General features: G+C 45.2%; 1 protein-coding gene across 2 annotated transcripts in view; it reads left to right on the top strand.

The window, feature by feature from the left end:
• Window positions 1-3,003: 3,003 nt before the first annotated feature.
• The window catches only part of USP49 (ubiquitin specific peptidase 49), a 60,460-nt gene continuing 47,842 nt past the window's right edge, over window positions 3,004-15,621 (top strand). The window contains exon 1 of one of the 2 annotated variants that reach the window (XM_073320479.1): window positions 3,004-3,075. The gene's annotated coding sequence lies outside the window, so the exon portion shown is untranslated. The remainder of the gene's footprint in view (window positions 3,076-15,621) is intronic. The other variant, XM_073320480.1, reaches the window with a different exon arrangement.

Consider the following 15,621-nt stretch of genomic DNA (forward strand, 5'->3'; position numbering starts at 1 on the left):
GGGATATGATAGAGGTCTATAAAATCATGACTGGTGTGGAGAAAGTAAATAAGGACGTGTTATTTACTCCTCATAGCACACAAACTAGGTGTCACCCAAATGCAATTAATAGGCAGCAGGCTTAAAACAAACAAAAGGAAATATTTCTTCACAGAACACACAGTCAACCTGTAGAACTCTGCCAGAGGATGTTGTGAAGGTCAAAACTATAACAGAGTTCAAAAAAGAACTAGATACATCCATGCAGGATAGGTCCATCAATGGCTATTCGCCAGGAGGGGCAAGGTTGGTATCCCTAGCCTCTCTTTGTCAGAATCTGGGAATGGGCAACAGGGAATGGATGGATCACTTGGTGATTACCTGTTCTGTTCATTTCCTCTGGGGCACCTGACATTGGCGACAGTCAGAAGACAGGATACTAAGATACTCTGAAACCTGAGCTAGATGGACCTTTGGTCTGACCCAGTATGGCAGTTCTTATGTTCTTTATTTATGTACCTTTATTCTCCTTACTTATACAGTGCCTGCATGTTGATGCAGCACTTTACCAAGTGAATAAGTATATAAAGGACCAAAATAACCCTTGGTTTAACTTCTTTTGACATTAAAGGAATAACACCAAGGCTGAATTTGGCTGCAGTTCACAGTCTAAGGCTGCACTCCATGGGTAAAATCCAACTGAAGTCCAGGGTGGATCTCTGTTTAGGACCAGGGCCTAAAATAGACCAGTGGTGGGCCAAAGATGATGGTATGAAGAAAGTTTGAAAGATTCCTGGAAGAAGTGAGTTTCAAGGAGAGATTTTAATGAGGAAAGGGAGGTTGTTAGTCGACAAAGAGGCTCAATCATTTCCAAAGGCAATTTAGATGACCTCTCCTTCAGTTTTTGTGTGTGTTTGTGAAGTGCTCTGAGATTGTCTGGGATCCACTGTGCCAGGACAGTCTGGATTTCTGTTGGAATGGTTCTGCCTTCTTCAAGACTGAGGCTGCCTACGTAGGTGCTAATGATAGAAAATGTCCCTGTCTCACTCACCACTGCACTGTACCACACACCTCCCATGCCCCACGGCAGTGACCTGGGCAGCGGTGGTGCCTCACGTGGCCTGTGCGGTGTGGCAGCAGATTATGTGGCCCCATGGCAAAGTTCCCGTGCAATGATGGGGCCAGATATGGTCCCATAGCAGTGTCCCTGCCTGACGTGGCCCTGTGGCAGTGTCACCATGCAATGGTGGCGACTGATGTGGCCCCGTGGCAGTGGCCCTGTGCAATGGTGGTGCCGGATGTGGCCCTATGCAATGGTGGTGCTGGATGTGGGCTGGTGCCAGTGGCCCTGAGGGATGTGGCCCCATGCAATGGTGGTGCCGGACGTGGCCCATGCATGGTGGCATGCCTGTGGTGGCCCAGTGCAATGGTGGTGCTGGACGTGGCCCCAAGGCAGTGTCCCCGTGCAATGGTGGTGCTGGACATGGCTCCATGGTAGTGTGCCCGTGCAACGGTGGTGCTGGACTTGGCCCATGCATGGTGACATGCCGGTGGTGGCCCAGTGCAATGGTGGTGCTGGACGTGGCCCCGTGGCAGTGTCCCCATGCAATGGTGGCATGCCTGATGTGGCCCCGTGCAATGATGGTGCTGGACTTGGCCCGTGCATGGTGGCATGCCTGTAGTGGCCCAGTGCAATAGTAGTGCTGGACATGGCCCCATGGCAGTGTCCCCGTGCAATGGTGGTGCTGGACATGGCTCCATGGTAGTGTGCCCGTGCAATGGTGGCATGCTGGACGTGGCTCCATGGAAGTGTCCCAGGGCAATGGTGGTGCTGGACAGGGCCCCATGCAATGGTGGTGCTGGACATGGCCCCATGGCAGTGTCCCCATGCAATGGTGGTGCTGGACGTGGCCCCATGGCAGTGGCCCTGTGCAATGGTGGTGCCGTACATGGCTCCATGGCAGTGGCCCCGTGCAATGGTGGTGCTGGACGTGGCCCCATGGCAGTGGCCCTGTGCAATGGTGGTGCCGTACATGGCTCCATGGCAGTGGCCCCGTGCAATGGTGGTGCTGGACGTGGCCCCCGGGCAGTGGCCCCGTGCAATGGTGGTGCCGGACGTGGCCCCATGGCAGTGGCCCTGTGCAATGGTGGTGCCGGACACGGCTCCATGGCAGTGGCCCCGTGCAATGGTGGTGCCGGACGCGGCCCCATGGCAGTGGCCCCGTGCAATGGTGGTGCTGGACGTGGCCCCTGGGCAGTGGCCCGGCCGGACGTGGCCCCTGCATGGTGACATGCCTAATGTGGCCGTGGCCCCGGCTGGGACCCTGTGCTGCTGCCCCCCTTTCCCCAGCCCCGTGCTGCTCTGCCCAGGTGCACTGAGTGGCCTGGAGGCAGGGGGAGGGGAGGCCAGCGCCCTGAGGCCTGGGCCCCTCTGAGCGCGGGGGGGGGGGCCGCACAAGGCGCTCCTGCCCCTTTAAGAGTCTCTTTGTCTCTGAAACATCCTTATTTACCCTCGTGTGACTCAACCAAACTTCAGCCTGCGATTCACAAAGCCCGCCTACGTCACCGGCCCGGGGGTGGGCTATGGAGTCCCCGCCCCTCCGCCCTTCTCCCCCTCCCACTCCGCAGCGCAATTGCCCTAAGCCACTGAAGCGCCTGCCCCCCGGCCGGCTACGCAAGCCCCGTAAGCTAGTCCCGTGTTCGAAGCTCGGGCAACGCAAGCAGCGTAAAGCCGCGAAGAATTCAGCGGCAAAGCCTACGCCATTCACGTACACTAGTAAAACGTTCGCCGCCGGGGCAGCGTAAATGGCGTAACATAAAGGAAAGTTTCCGCTCTGCTCGGCTACGGGCGTAAAGCGCCGAAGAACCCCGCAGGGCCGCTCACAAGAGCCTTGCGGAGATGGCGTAAGTGGTGTCGGTGAATGGGGCGTACAGCGCTAGCGAAGGGCGGGGACGATGGAGTGTGTGGCGTGCTTTCCGACCAATGGCGTCGGGGGGCGGGGCGGGGCGGGCGGCCAATGGGCGGGGAGGGGGCGGGGCTGGCCCCGGTTGGGGTGTCTCGCGCTCGGTGACAGCTCGCGCGTGCTGATGATGGCGGTAAATAAAGGGGTTAGTGGGGGAGGGGGGCTCTGACCCCCCCGGGGGAGGGGGCTTCACCCCCCCTGAGGGGGGCTGGGGAGAAGGGGTTCAACCCCCCCAACTGGGGGTGTGAGCCCCCCATATAGCAGGAGGTCCGGGGGGCTTCACCTCCCCGCAGGGGCTGGGTACGGGGCGTCTAACTCCCCGGGGTGGGGTGTGAGGGGGCTTCATCCCCCTGTGGGGAGGCTGGGGGGGGTCTAACCCCCTTGGGGGGCTGGGGACAGGAGGGGTTCACCCCCAGTTTGGGAGGCGAGGGGGCTTCACCCCCCCCGTGGGGGGGTTTGGGGGGGTCTAACCACCCAGGGCGGTTCGGGACAGAAGGGGTTCACCCCCAGTTTGGGAGGCGAGGGGACTTCACCCCTCGTGGGGAGGCTTGGGGGGGGGTCTAGCCCCCCAGGGGGGCTGGGGACAGGAGGGGTTACCCCCCAGTTTGGGCTGTGAGGTGTGCAGGGGCTTCACTCCCTTGTGCGGAGGCTGGGGGGGCATAACCCCCCATGGGGGCTGAGGGGTTTAATCCCCAGTTTGGAGGGTGAAGTGCCTCATTTCTCAATGCGGGGGATCAGGTGAGTTTATTCCCAGAGTGACGGGGGGCGGGAGGGAGCTGAAAGGATTCGTCTCTACGGGGGGTTCACACACCCCCAGGCAGGGGCTAAAGAGGCCTTCATGCCCACAGTAGCAAGTGGGGACAAGGAGGCTGGGGGGGTCACCCCCTATAATGTGAGGTTGGGGGGAAGCTGGTGATGGAGGCCAAGGGACAGTTTACTGCCCTTTTGGGGCTAGGGTGAGGTTCAGCCCTGGAGTGGTACATGTGACTGGAGGAGGAGCTCAGGGAGCTGGAGGGAGAGCTCAGGGGATGAGGACTGGTGTGTTTGAGGGAGCTGAGATGGGCTGAAAACTAGAGAGTGCAGGTGCTGGAGGTGAAGGGGACCTGGGCACAGAGGTTATAAGGGAGGCTGGGGCAAGTGTTGAAGGGGAAAGGTAGGTCTGGGAGAAAGAGATGATGAGTGGAGGCTGGATCAAGGAAGAGGTGAGGATGGTGGCTGAGCAGTGGTTGGGGCCCTCGGTGATTAGAACAGGCAATATAGAGAGAAACCATGGGTTGCTGGGTAGGGAGTTGGAACTAGAGCTAACTATGAAGAGGCCAGGTCCCTCAGGACCCTCCCAGAATTGGGCCCTAATTGTGTAACAACTTTTCCTTAAATCCTTCTTGCCTTATTCATACCAGTAGAACCATTGAAGTCTGTGTGACTCTGAGTTTAAGGTGAACAGGATTTAAGTTGTGTAAATACTGCTGTTGGAATATAATGGCTGTGAGGGTGATACTTTGTAAATAACTAATATAGTTTCATAACAATATTTAAAGTTCATTTTAAATGTATGGCACACAAGCTCCCCCTCTCTCTAACCAGAGCAATGGCAGAGAGTGTGTTGGGTGCTTCTTTATAAATAAAATGATTAACTCTCATTTTATCCAAAGCCCCAGTATATGTATACTAAGGGAAATAATTCGAAATTGTAAGGGGGATGGACTAGATGACCTACTAGAGACCTGCATCCCTATCTCCCATGAGTAGTCCTTACTCACGTGTCCCACTGAAGTCGCTGTGCTTTGAGTAAATGTTGTAGGATGGAACACAAAATATTTTCTTCTTCCAACTACCACGATTTTATCCTCTATCTTCTAGAAAAGAGGGAACAAAAAAATCTCTTTTGTTCACTTTGTTTGAAGTTTCCATCTGTTTTGTTTTATTTGGGAGGAGCGAGCATTAGTGATGGTAGTGGGGAAGAAGTTGAGGTTGGAGGAATGTGTTTACTGACAGGTTTTTAACAAAGAGAAATACATACTAGTTGATTTAGCCTCTTTGATACAAACAGTATTCTCCAAAAGCATTGCAGAGAGAGAGAAATAGAAAATAATAGCAGAGGGGCAGAAATATAGGCATCTCCTTTTAGTTCTTTTGATTGTTGCTGTCAGTCTTGAGAAGCCAGACCCACATTTAAATCATATTTAAAACATAATTGCAACCTGGAGAACTGGCAGCAGTTTGAGTGCTCCTCCCACAAACATGTATTCTTTCCCCCCTGTCAATAAAGAAAAGTAAACTCAGATTATGCTTAGTTTCTGGAGTACTTGTAAAAAGACTCTAAGAATACATAATTATTGGGAATGCAAGAAGCTTAGTGTTCTTATAAGTGAATTTGAAGTTACAAGCCCAATGTCTAAAAGTTTGTGATATGCAAAGGAAGGGTTTTTTTAGATTATTTCTGGTCCCCCTCCCTTTTATCTGATTTAGAAAATCCCAGATTTATTGTTTTGTTCACAAGGGATAGGTCTGAAAACATTTATATGTTGTCTGCTTTGTAAGAATAAACATATTGTCTGCTAATATCTCTGTGCTCTAAATACACTTATCAGTGTATTTATGTATATATTTGCATACACAAACATGAGTAGATCTTTGAAAAGCTGCTCATTTTCAGAAATAGATATTTGCTATATCGTGTTCTATAATGCATTGGAAATGCAAACATGCTAATTTTTGTTCCTGAAAGAAATAATTCCTAATCTTAAGAAATGTTTGTTTATGAAAGAATTCTGAGTTCTCATTAAGGAGTGTCAGCTCTCTTTGGATTATATAGATGAACATAAGAAAAAAAAGCTGTGTTTTGTTTTAATAATCCGTTAGAGCTGGATTCTACAAACCCCTGAAGTGGGTTTGCAAGATCTGTCCTTTTTGCATAGTGCTGCTTCACAGAATATAGATTAAGTTGCTTGCTGGGCCCTGAAGAGCTTGAAGTGAAGAGGTTTGATGTGCAGTACTTTCTCCTTACTTAGACAAAATTCTAACTGACTTCAAAGGAAGTTTTTCTTAAGGAAATACAGATCAAACCCATAGAAAGACTAGGCAAAAACTGGGGACCACACATTAGATTAAGGATGGTAAGGAGGGATGATTGGAATGGGCAATAAGCTTACAAGGATTCTTGGAAGAAACAAGTTTAAAGTGATATTTGGATGGGAAGGGAAGGCTCTTGGTGGATGAAATCTGAGACGCTGTTCCAAGAGAAGGGAACAGCATGAATAAGGCTAGAGGATAAGGGTAGGAAAAAGATGAAAGGGGCAGTGGATATTGGGAGGGGGAGTAGAAGGAATTAGAGCAGATAAGTTGGTGGATGGATGAGATCGAGAATATGAAAATCCCTCAGTTTGTGTAAATACGGTCGGACAAATTCACCTTTGGCATAAGTGGGTATTACTTAACTGAAGTCAATAGAATAGCAGACTGCTTAAGCTAGTGGATAATTTGGCCCTGGTGTCTTGTACTTGATCTCTGTTGGTGTATGTCTAAGATAACTAGCTATACTTGGAGCTTGCTGTGATTTATTTGACAGTGGCATCTTCAACACATTGCTTTAATTGTTAAAAATATATATATATTTATTATATAGTGTTTACAATGCAGTAGATTTTTTGAGCTAAACTGAAGGAGGATTTGATATCTAGTAGGTATCCAGGCTCTATTTATCTGGGTCATTTTGCTTCATACTTTTAGTTTCAAAGTTTAGGTGCATAAATTGAAAGCTGAAGAACTGGAATCTGTCGGCTGGTATTCTGCGTGCTTTATTACCATTTGTTGTTAGACTTTCTGTTTCCGCTTTCTGAGACTGCAGATTTCACAAGTATGGTTCTGTACCATATCATGTGGTTGAGTCCAGTTGAACTCTTGACAGGTGGATCCTATGGCACAGTTAAATATGAAATATTCCATTTTTAGTTCTCTCAGTTGTGTAGTCATCTTCTGAGCGTCTTTGCTTGAAAGGACTCATATAACTGTAGCAACACAATAAAAGTTGAATGGCACATGCATATCAAACCCTTATTTTCATTCACTTACATTTCTCAAAATATTTGTTGTACTTAAATTTCTCATGCTTGGTTTCACCGTAAAAGGGAGTTCATAAATTTTTTTCATAAAAGCCTGTCAGCAGTTCTGAGTAAACTGTGTGTGTGAATCAGGAGCGAAATTTTTCATCAGTTGAAATTTTTTTCAGAATCTGTTTTCATGCTCAGGTAACAAAGAAATGACTTTGTTTTAAACCTTGTCCCCTCTGAATGAGAAATGCAAATTTGTTCTTGTTTTAAAAAAATTGTTTGGAAAATAAAAAGGTGTGAATATTTGAAATTCCTGTGCTGACCACTCACAATGTATAACTTTTCTCTTACTTAAGCATGCACCAAAGTGTGACATTCCAAATGTTCCCAAGGCAGATGCTTGTTTTTCTCACTAACAATTATTCTCACTAACAATTCTAGCTGATTTCACAAGTGGAAAAGGAGTGGTTTGGAACTGACAGTTTTTCACATCTGTAGATATTTCTTGGCCTCATACAAGTTTCATTCATTCATTGATAAAGAGCTTTGCCCTTTGGCTTAGAGTGAACTCTGCTCGACAATAGCTCTTTTAAATTGTCAACATCTCAAATAATAGTTTATAAAATGTTAAAACTGATAATTTAACAAACTAATTTTTTTAGCAGGTGTGCATCTGAGGATTAATTTTTGCATAATTAAGCCATCTTTTACTGTGATTTCTGGGATGACTCGAATTATAAGTGCTACAGGATGTTGTGGTTGACAAGACATTTGCTGGCTGTTTTTAAGAACTGATAAGGTTTGAATATGCCTCATCTGGCCTGCAAAGCTAAGCAAGGCTTGGCCTGGTTAATACTTGGACTGCGGACCTCAAAGAGAAGTCTTTGAAAGAAGTATCTTTTGTATACCATATTGTTAATCATAGCCATAGGACTACGACTGACAGAAAAAGAAGATTCTCATTTAGTTCAATATGTATCCCTTCTGCTTCTGGATGTGAAGGTCTCTGGTTCAATTTCTTGCTGCAATGGATTCCTCACAAGTAAGGATAATCCTTCATTTGATGTTTGCTCACTTGGAATCCTTTCAGTATTCTGTCCTGTCCACATCAGGCTTTGCAACTCTTTTTTTTTTTTTTTCTTTGCCAGAATTCACTTAATCATTAGCTGTTTTTATTAGTCATGGTTGAGGCAAAACATTTAAGAATACTCTGTGAGAAATAATTCTGCCTTGGCATAAGATGGTATAAAGGATGGATCTCCCATTTCTAATTTATGTCATTCTTAATGGCTTACGACTTTCCTGAATTACTGCCTTTTGAGTTGAAATTCCTCCTGATTATTCTTAGGGCCCCTAAGTGAAATAGTGTTTTAGGAAGTTTGGAGAAACGCTCTTTTTGAGGACCAGTCATTAAAATAAATGCAAATGCATCTTCTGACAAAATATTTATTGAAATGCATTATAAAAAGGACATTTATACAGATTTTTTTAAAGCCCCAAAGTATGTTAAAATGACAGTAAGGATGAGGCTTTAATTGCACAAAAGTCAGGAAATTCAGAGATCAAGTTTCCACAGCAACCTTAGCTCTGACCATTTCTATCATCTTGCCATGAAAGACCTTATTGTAAGGCATACAGGCAACAATGAGCAATGTGAATGTTCAGCAAGTACAATATAATGAAAAGGAACTACTGTTGCTCCAGTAAAACTCAGTGACTATGTTGAAATGTATTTACCTACGTTGCCAATTGCTGTAGGATTTCTGTGCCTCACATTATTTATAAATATAATAATAATAATAATAATAATAAACCATCCTATCTGATACTGTTTTAGCCTAGTTGCCAATCTTTATTGGGTGGTAAATTTATCCAGTGCATCATTCAAGAATTCATGAAAATTTAAAATTTTCTTGCATTTGAATGCACTTTTCTATATAACCTTTGATATGCATGTATAGCATTTAGTATTGCATATATATTTTCAAAAAGAAAAGGAGTACTTGTGGCACCTTAGAGACTAACTAATTTATTTGAACATGAGCTTTCGTGAGCTACAGCTCACTTCATCGGATGCATACTGTGGAAACTGCAGAAGACATTATATATACACAGAGACCATGAAACAATACCTCCTTCCACCCCACTCTCCTACTGGTAATAGCTTATCTAAAGTGATCATCAAGTTGGGCCATTTCCAGCACAAATCCAGGTTTTCTCACCCTCCGTCCCTCTTCCCCCCCCCAAAACTCACTCTCCTGCTGGTAATAGCCCATCCAAAGTGACCACTCTCTTTAAAATGTGTATGATAATCGAGGTGGTCCATTTCTAGCACAAATACAGGTTTTCTCACCGCCCCACCCCATACACACACAAACTCACTCTCCTGCTGGCAATAGCTCATCCAAACTGACCACTCTCCTTACAATATGCATGATAATCAAGGTGGGCCATTTCCAGCATAAATCCAAGTTTAACCAGAACGTTAGAAAAAACGGGGTGGGTTAGAAAAAAACAAGGGGAAATAGGCTACCTTGCATAATGACTTAGCCACTCCCAGTGTCTATTTAAGCCTAAATTAATAGTATCCAATTTGCAAATGAATTCCAATTCAGCAGTTTCTCGCTGGAGTCTGGATTTGAAGTTTTTTTGTTGTAAGATAGCGACCTTCATGTCTGTGATTGCGTGACCAGAGAGATTGAAGTGTTCTCCGACTGGTTTATGAATGTTATAATTCTTGACATCTGATTTGTGTCCATTTATTCTTTTACGTAGAGATTATCCAGTTTGACCAATGTACATGGCAGAGGGGCATTGCTGGCACATGATGGCATATATCACATTGGTGGATGTGCAGGTGAACGAGCCTCTGATAGTGTGGCTGATGTTATTAGGCCCTTTGATGGTGTCCCCTGAATAGATATGTGGGCACAGTTGGCAACGGGCTTTGTTGCAAGGATAGGTTCCTGGGTTAGTGGTTCTGTTGTGTGGTATGTGGTTGTGGGTGAGTGTTTGCTTCAGGTTGGGGGGCTGTCTGTAGGCAAGGACTGGCCTGTCTCCCAAGATTTGAGAGAGTGTTGGGTCATTCTTCAGGATAGGTTGTAGATCCTTAATAATGTGTTGGAGGGGTTTTAGTTGGGGGCTGAAGGTGATGGCTAGTGGCGTTCTGTTATTTTCTTTGTTAGGCCTGTCCTGTAGTAGGTGACTTCTGGGAACTCTTCTGGCTCTATCAATCTGTTTCTTCACTTCCGCAGGTGGGTACTGTAGTTGTAAGAATGCTTGATAGAGATCTTGTAGGTGTTTGTCTCTGTCTGAGGGGTTGGAGCAAATGCGGTTGTATCGCAGAGCTTGGCTGTAGACGATGGATCGTGTGGTGTGGTCAGGGTGAAAGCTGGAGGCATGTAGGTAGGAATAGCGGTCAGCAGGTTTCCGGTATAGTGTGGTGTTTATGTGGCCACTGTTTATTAGCACTATAGTGTCCAGGAAGTGGATCTCTTGTGTGGACTGGACCAGGCTGAGGTTGATGGTGGGATGGAAATTGTTGAAATCATGGTGGAATTCCTCAAGGGCTTCTTTTCCATGGGTCCAGATGATGAAGATGTCATCAATATAGCGCAAGTAGAGTAGGGGCGTTAGGGGACGAGAGCTGAGGAAGCGTTGTTCTAAGTCAGCCATAAAAATGTTGGCATACTGTGGGGCCATGCGGGTACCCATAGCAGTGCCGCTGATCTGAAGGTATATATTTTGTGGATTGTGTAATAAAAGATCCTATTATGGGTCCAAATTATGGCCTCCTGTTCTTCCAGGTATGGAAAACCCTTTATGTAGCAGAATCAGTCAATACAGTGCTGCTGCTTGAGGAGGAAAAGGTAGGATTGTGGGAGCCTGTGCAGAGGATTCATGCCATGCAAGCTGAAGAGCATAGCTCCTTGTGTTTCACTGCAGAAAGGAAGGTTTAGGGTGCAGTTTCAGGGTTGGAGGATGTGCACCTGTGTGGAACCACTGCTTTTTAACTTGATGTAGCACACGCTGTGGCTATCAGTCTGAATATCAAGTTTTTCTTTGGGGGGGAAAAACAAGCCCAGACACACACACCCTCAGAGATTTTTGTCTAAACTGCCCTATTGTTGACACACAAGGTAATTAACAGTTCACCCTCCTAAACACTTAGCCACTATGAACAGTTAATTTGATTGTGGCATGCTTTACAGAACAAAGTATTTTCCCCCCTTATTTCAGTGAATGGAAGATCTCCCTCATTAGTGTAAAAACTTAAAAGATGTATTATTTTGGAAAGGGATGGGCAGTGATGTAAAATTTCAACTGATTAAACACAAACGCATACATTTTTTAAAAAACAAATCCTAGTAAATTTAAAGATTTAAATGTACTGATTGTGTTGTATGTAGTGTTTGTAAATGTACGTTGTGTATGTAATAAAAATCCTTAGGTCTTATATAGCACTTTACATCCCTTGATCTGGGAAATACTATTATCCTAATTATACAGATGGAAATTGAGGCATAGGGCGGTGGCTTGCTTACATTCTAAAGGCACAAACTGGTTCAGTGCTAAACTAGAGATACAACCCAGAAATGGAGTAGAAAAGCTTGGTTTATTGGTGTGCTTCCTGCGCGGAAGAAGGCAAGGATACGTGGCATGGGTTTTAGCCAGGCTGCAACTTTATTAGTCAAATTACAGCCAAGGTTCCCATCGAGGACTGCTCAGTGCAGTCACTTGCATCCAATTGATCCTTTGCCAATTCTTGGGGTACTCCCACAACAGGGAGCCAATCATTGCAATAGGAGGTTCTCTGGGCACCTCCCCCTGCCCACTGACATTCCTCCCCTTTTCAAGGGTTGAGGTGAGAGTGTGCCTTTACTCCAGCCAGCAGTGCCATAAAGCACATTGGTGGGCTAGTGTCCCAGCCCCTGGTTTGCATTTGGCCCCAGGGGTTTAAAAGTGTTGCCCCATCCCTTAAGGAGATGCCCTCGGGATGCCCCCTATGTTAACTTTTTGGATCTGGAGCCTAAATCAGTGAGTTCCTACACTAGGCACTTGCTAGAAGCAGGTGCCAGCATCACCTTGGCTGCCTCCACCCCACCCCTCACAGGCTACCTGGAAGTTTGGCAAACCTAATACCAAGATCATCCAGGAAGAAATCGGCACCTATATCAGAGAGGTGTACTCAGTCCTCCCCAGTTTGAGGGTGGAGCTGGTTCCCAGGAGAATGGTTTATTCTAGTTGCACTGCATTTAAAACATGGGTTGTAAAGAGTGTTTTGAAGTAGGAGAGTGAGGGAACCTCACATGTTTATAACCAGACTGTTCTAGGCATAAGTTGTGGTAGAGAAAGCACCTTATTGTTGGGAGTGAGTGGAGAAAAATGGACCAAATAGGAGTAACACTTGGATGGAGGGGGCATAGGGAGAGATGAGGGTAGAGATTTTGGCAGTGGAATGCCTTAGAGAGAAGAATCTTGCATTTTATGTGGAAGAGAAGAAGCTTGAGATAGATGTTGGGAAGCCAGCAAAGGGATTTGAGATGGTAATAGTCATATTGGAGCAGCAGAAAAGGGAAAGGATGTTGGCAGCAAGTTGGATGACTTGGAGAGGGGAAGTGATAGAAGAGAAGTTTCTGTTTCCTTGCATTCCAACTGCAGAACATAATATATATCCCAAATCTGAAAAGTGAGGCTAGTTATAATATGCAGGGTAGAATATGTATCTGTTTGCAGCATGACCGACTAAATAAAAACCCTACTCTGTGACTGTGACCTTATCTTTTTGGCATCCATTTGGCTAACTAGCAGTTTACACTTTTAAATAGTTCTTCTAACATATCTGTGGCCAGGTCTGCACTACAGACTTACGTCGGTATATCTACATCACTCAGAGGTGTGAAAAATCCACACCGCTGAGCGACAGAGGCATACCGACCTAGCCCCCAATGCAGACGGTGCTATGTCAGCGGAGAGCTTCTCCCATCAAAACAGCTACCACCTCTTGCGGTGGTGGATTAACTAGGCCGATGGGAGAAGCTCTCCCATTGACATAGGAGTGTTTTCATCTAAGCGCTGCAGCAGTGCAGCTGTGCCAATGCAGTGTTTTAAGTATAAAGCTGCCCTGTGTGGAAACATCTGATACTCCAGGTATAGTTGCCGGAAAAGTTGCTGAGAGGGGAGGGCAGACACATGTACTCAGGCACTTGAAAAGTTTAACCAACGTTGTTTTAGTAATGCAGGAGCCAGCGGGGGTGAAAAGTGCCATGTTGCCATGCTTCTTCCCCTCTCTTCCACACACAGTACCATGACTTTGAAACCATGCCTCTGGGCAGTTTAAAGAAATAAACAGTTGTGTATTGTATTTAATTCTAACATTGTCAATCGTCTTTCTATTTAATACATTTTAAAACGTATCTTACAACATCCCTTATCTTTGTTACATCTCTTTACCCATCTTTGCTTTCCTCCATTTTCTTTTCTGTAACAGATTATTGTGTATCTTTTCTTTTTTCACAAATCCGTCACTTCTTTTCCTCCTTTCTAACCACACCCCATTATTTATGTCTCTGTCCCCACATTCCATTCACTCTCCTCTAACTGATATTTTTCTCTTTTCTTTCTTCTTCCCAACCACAGAAATTTCTCAGTTCCTCATTTCTTTTTTGTAACTTTTCCCATCATTTTTTCCCACCCAGCCACCCACACTAGTGCTTGGAAATGTTACCAGATGTCTCCTAGTCAGAGAGGACTAAACAATGCCAGCCTAAGATTTAAGATGAAAGATGAGTGGCTCTGCGCTTTATGCCCAGGTGAGAAAATAACCCTCACTTGCCAGATGGAAGGAAAGGGGAGGGTTCTGGGATTTCTGTTAGGTTGCTGTCTCTGGACCCTGCTCAGAGGCAGAAGCTCTCTCTTGGTCTACTAGATGTCTGATAAAATTTGAAATACCTCCCACATCCCTCTCCTTGCTGGTCAGTCTTAGGGTGAAACAGTGCAGCATAGGATAGCAGTTAGAGGACTGCCAAGTAACTGCAAAATAAAAATGTGTCCATACAAATCTTACTCATTCTGCAATGAATTTACTCCACTTTCAAAGTGGATTATCTAATTCATAATAATTGGCCAGTTAACTTGCAAGAAGGGATTGCATTGTTTTGATGCACATCATTTTAATTAGAAAAACAAACCCCATGTAAAAAACCTCCCCATGTAGACAAGTCTTTAATCTGCTTCCCTCTGGAACTTCCTGGCTGTGGAGACAGACCTCTCACTACTTCTGTTATTGATCCTCTGCCCCAGTGAATATCTCCAATGCCTGCCTCTGCTGTAGTTTACAAGCAGCCACAGAGTGAAATAGACCTGATTTTTGTCAGTTCCATTGTTGCCAGCAGGGTTCAAAATACCAGGGTGAAAACAGACAAAATTCTGCTGCAGCATGGTAAAATCAGTATTGCTAGCCCTCCAAAAATGAGATTGGATTAAAAATCATTATTTAAAATAAGAAGAAAAAGAAAGTCAGAAACCCCCAACATGTTCTGGTTTTTGTGCCTTAGGTGAATTTGGGTAACATTTTCAAGCTCTTCTCTACAGTCACGAGGGCTAGAAACTTAAAAAAAAAAAAAAAAATGGAAGTTGAGAGTTCTCATCTAATCACATGCTTCCAGGAGCTGAGACTTTAAAAACAAACAAAAACAAACTCGCACCAAATATCGTGACAGTTGGCAACGTTGTGACTTACTTGCCATAAGCAAGTAGAATTTTCAAGCTCTGCCAATAGATTCCATGACTTGTACAGGGGAGAGCTCTGGGCTCCCTGTGATGAAATTAATTCTTTTTGTATTTGAAAACTCACTATGGAAAGTGCATTGTGCCAAACACAAGACACATTGCAATATGAACTACAGTGCACATCCAGTGTGTTGGCATAATGGGACACAAGTGGTGTCACAGAAACATCGCCAGTGTAGTCAGTGCCATAGAGGAGATTAGGAGGAGGCATGGAAACATTTTGCCAAATGCAAAATTTTAAATTTGTTTTGAAATTATTTAGTGCATGGAGATTGGAACAAAGAGAGTGGGCCTGGAGAAGTAGGGTTGGGAGAAGAAGGGCAGGAGAGGGTTTTATTGTTTATGTGGGGAGATCCAGGACTTTCTGATGTCCCTTGAGTCATGTTATTTTTGTGGGAGTTAACACATCCAAGAATTACCTAATTTACCACGGTGGTATGTAGAAAGTTCTCAGGTCTGGGTAGTGGATCATTTGCATGATCGGTGGTCCAGATATGAAGGATGTGTGACATCAGAGGGAGAGTAGAGAAAGGTTTGAAAGGTCTTGGGTTTGAAAATAAGGAGAGGATGTCAAGATTGATGAGAACAAAAGTGCAGTGTGGTTGTTTTTTAAACTGACCTCATGCTTATCCAGAAAAATCTGTTGGTAGTCCCAAAATTAGAGCTGCAATGTAGATAAAATCTTCACTTTTCAAATTCAGCTGGGGAACTACTCTGAGCAAATATGAGGCTTTTGGTTCCTTTGCAGTTACTGGTGTGCCCCCATACTCCAGTGCATGGATAGGCATATGTCATGTACCGTGTTGTGTACGGTTTGTAGGAAAGATGATCTACAAAAT

The sequence above is a fragment of the Lepidochelys kempii genome, chromosome 21 (assembly GCF_965140265.1).
Source record: "Lepidochelys kempii isolate rLepKem1 chromosome 21, rLepKem1.hap2, whole genome shotgun sequence".
Lineage (NCBI taxonomy): Eukaryota > Metazoa > Chordata > Testudines > Cheloniidae > Lepidochelys > Lepidochelys kempii.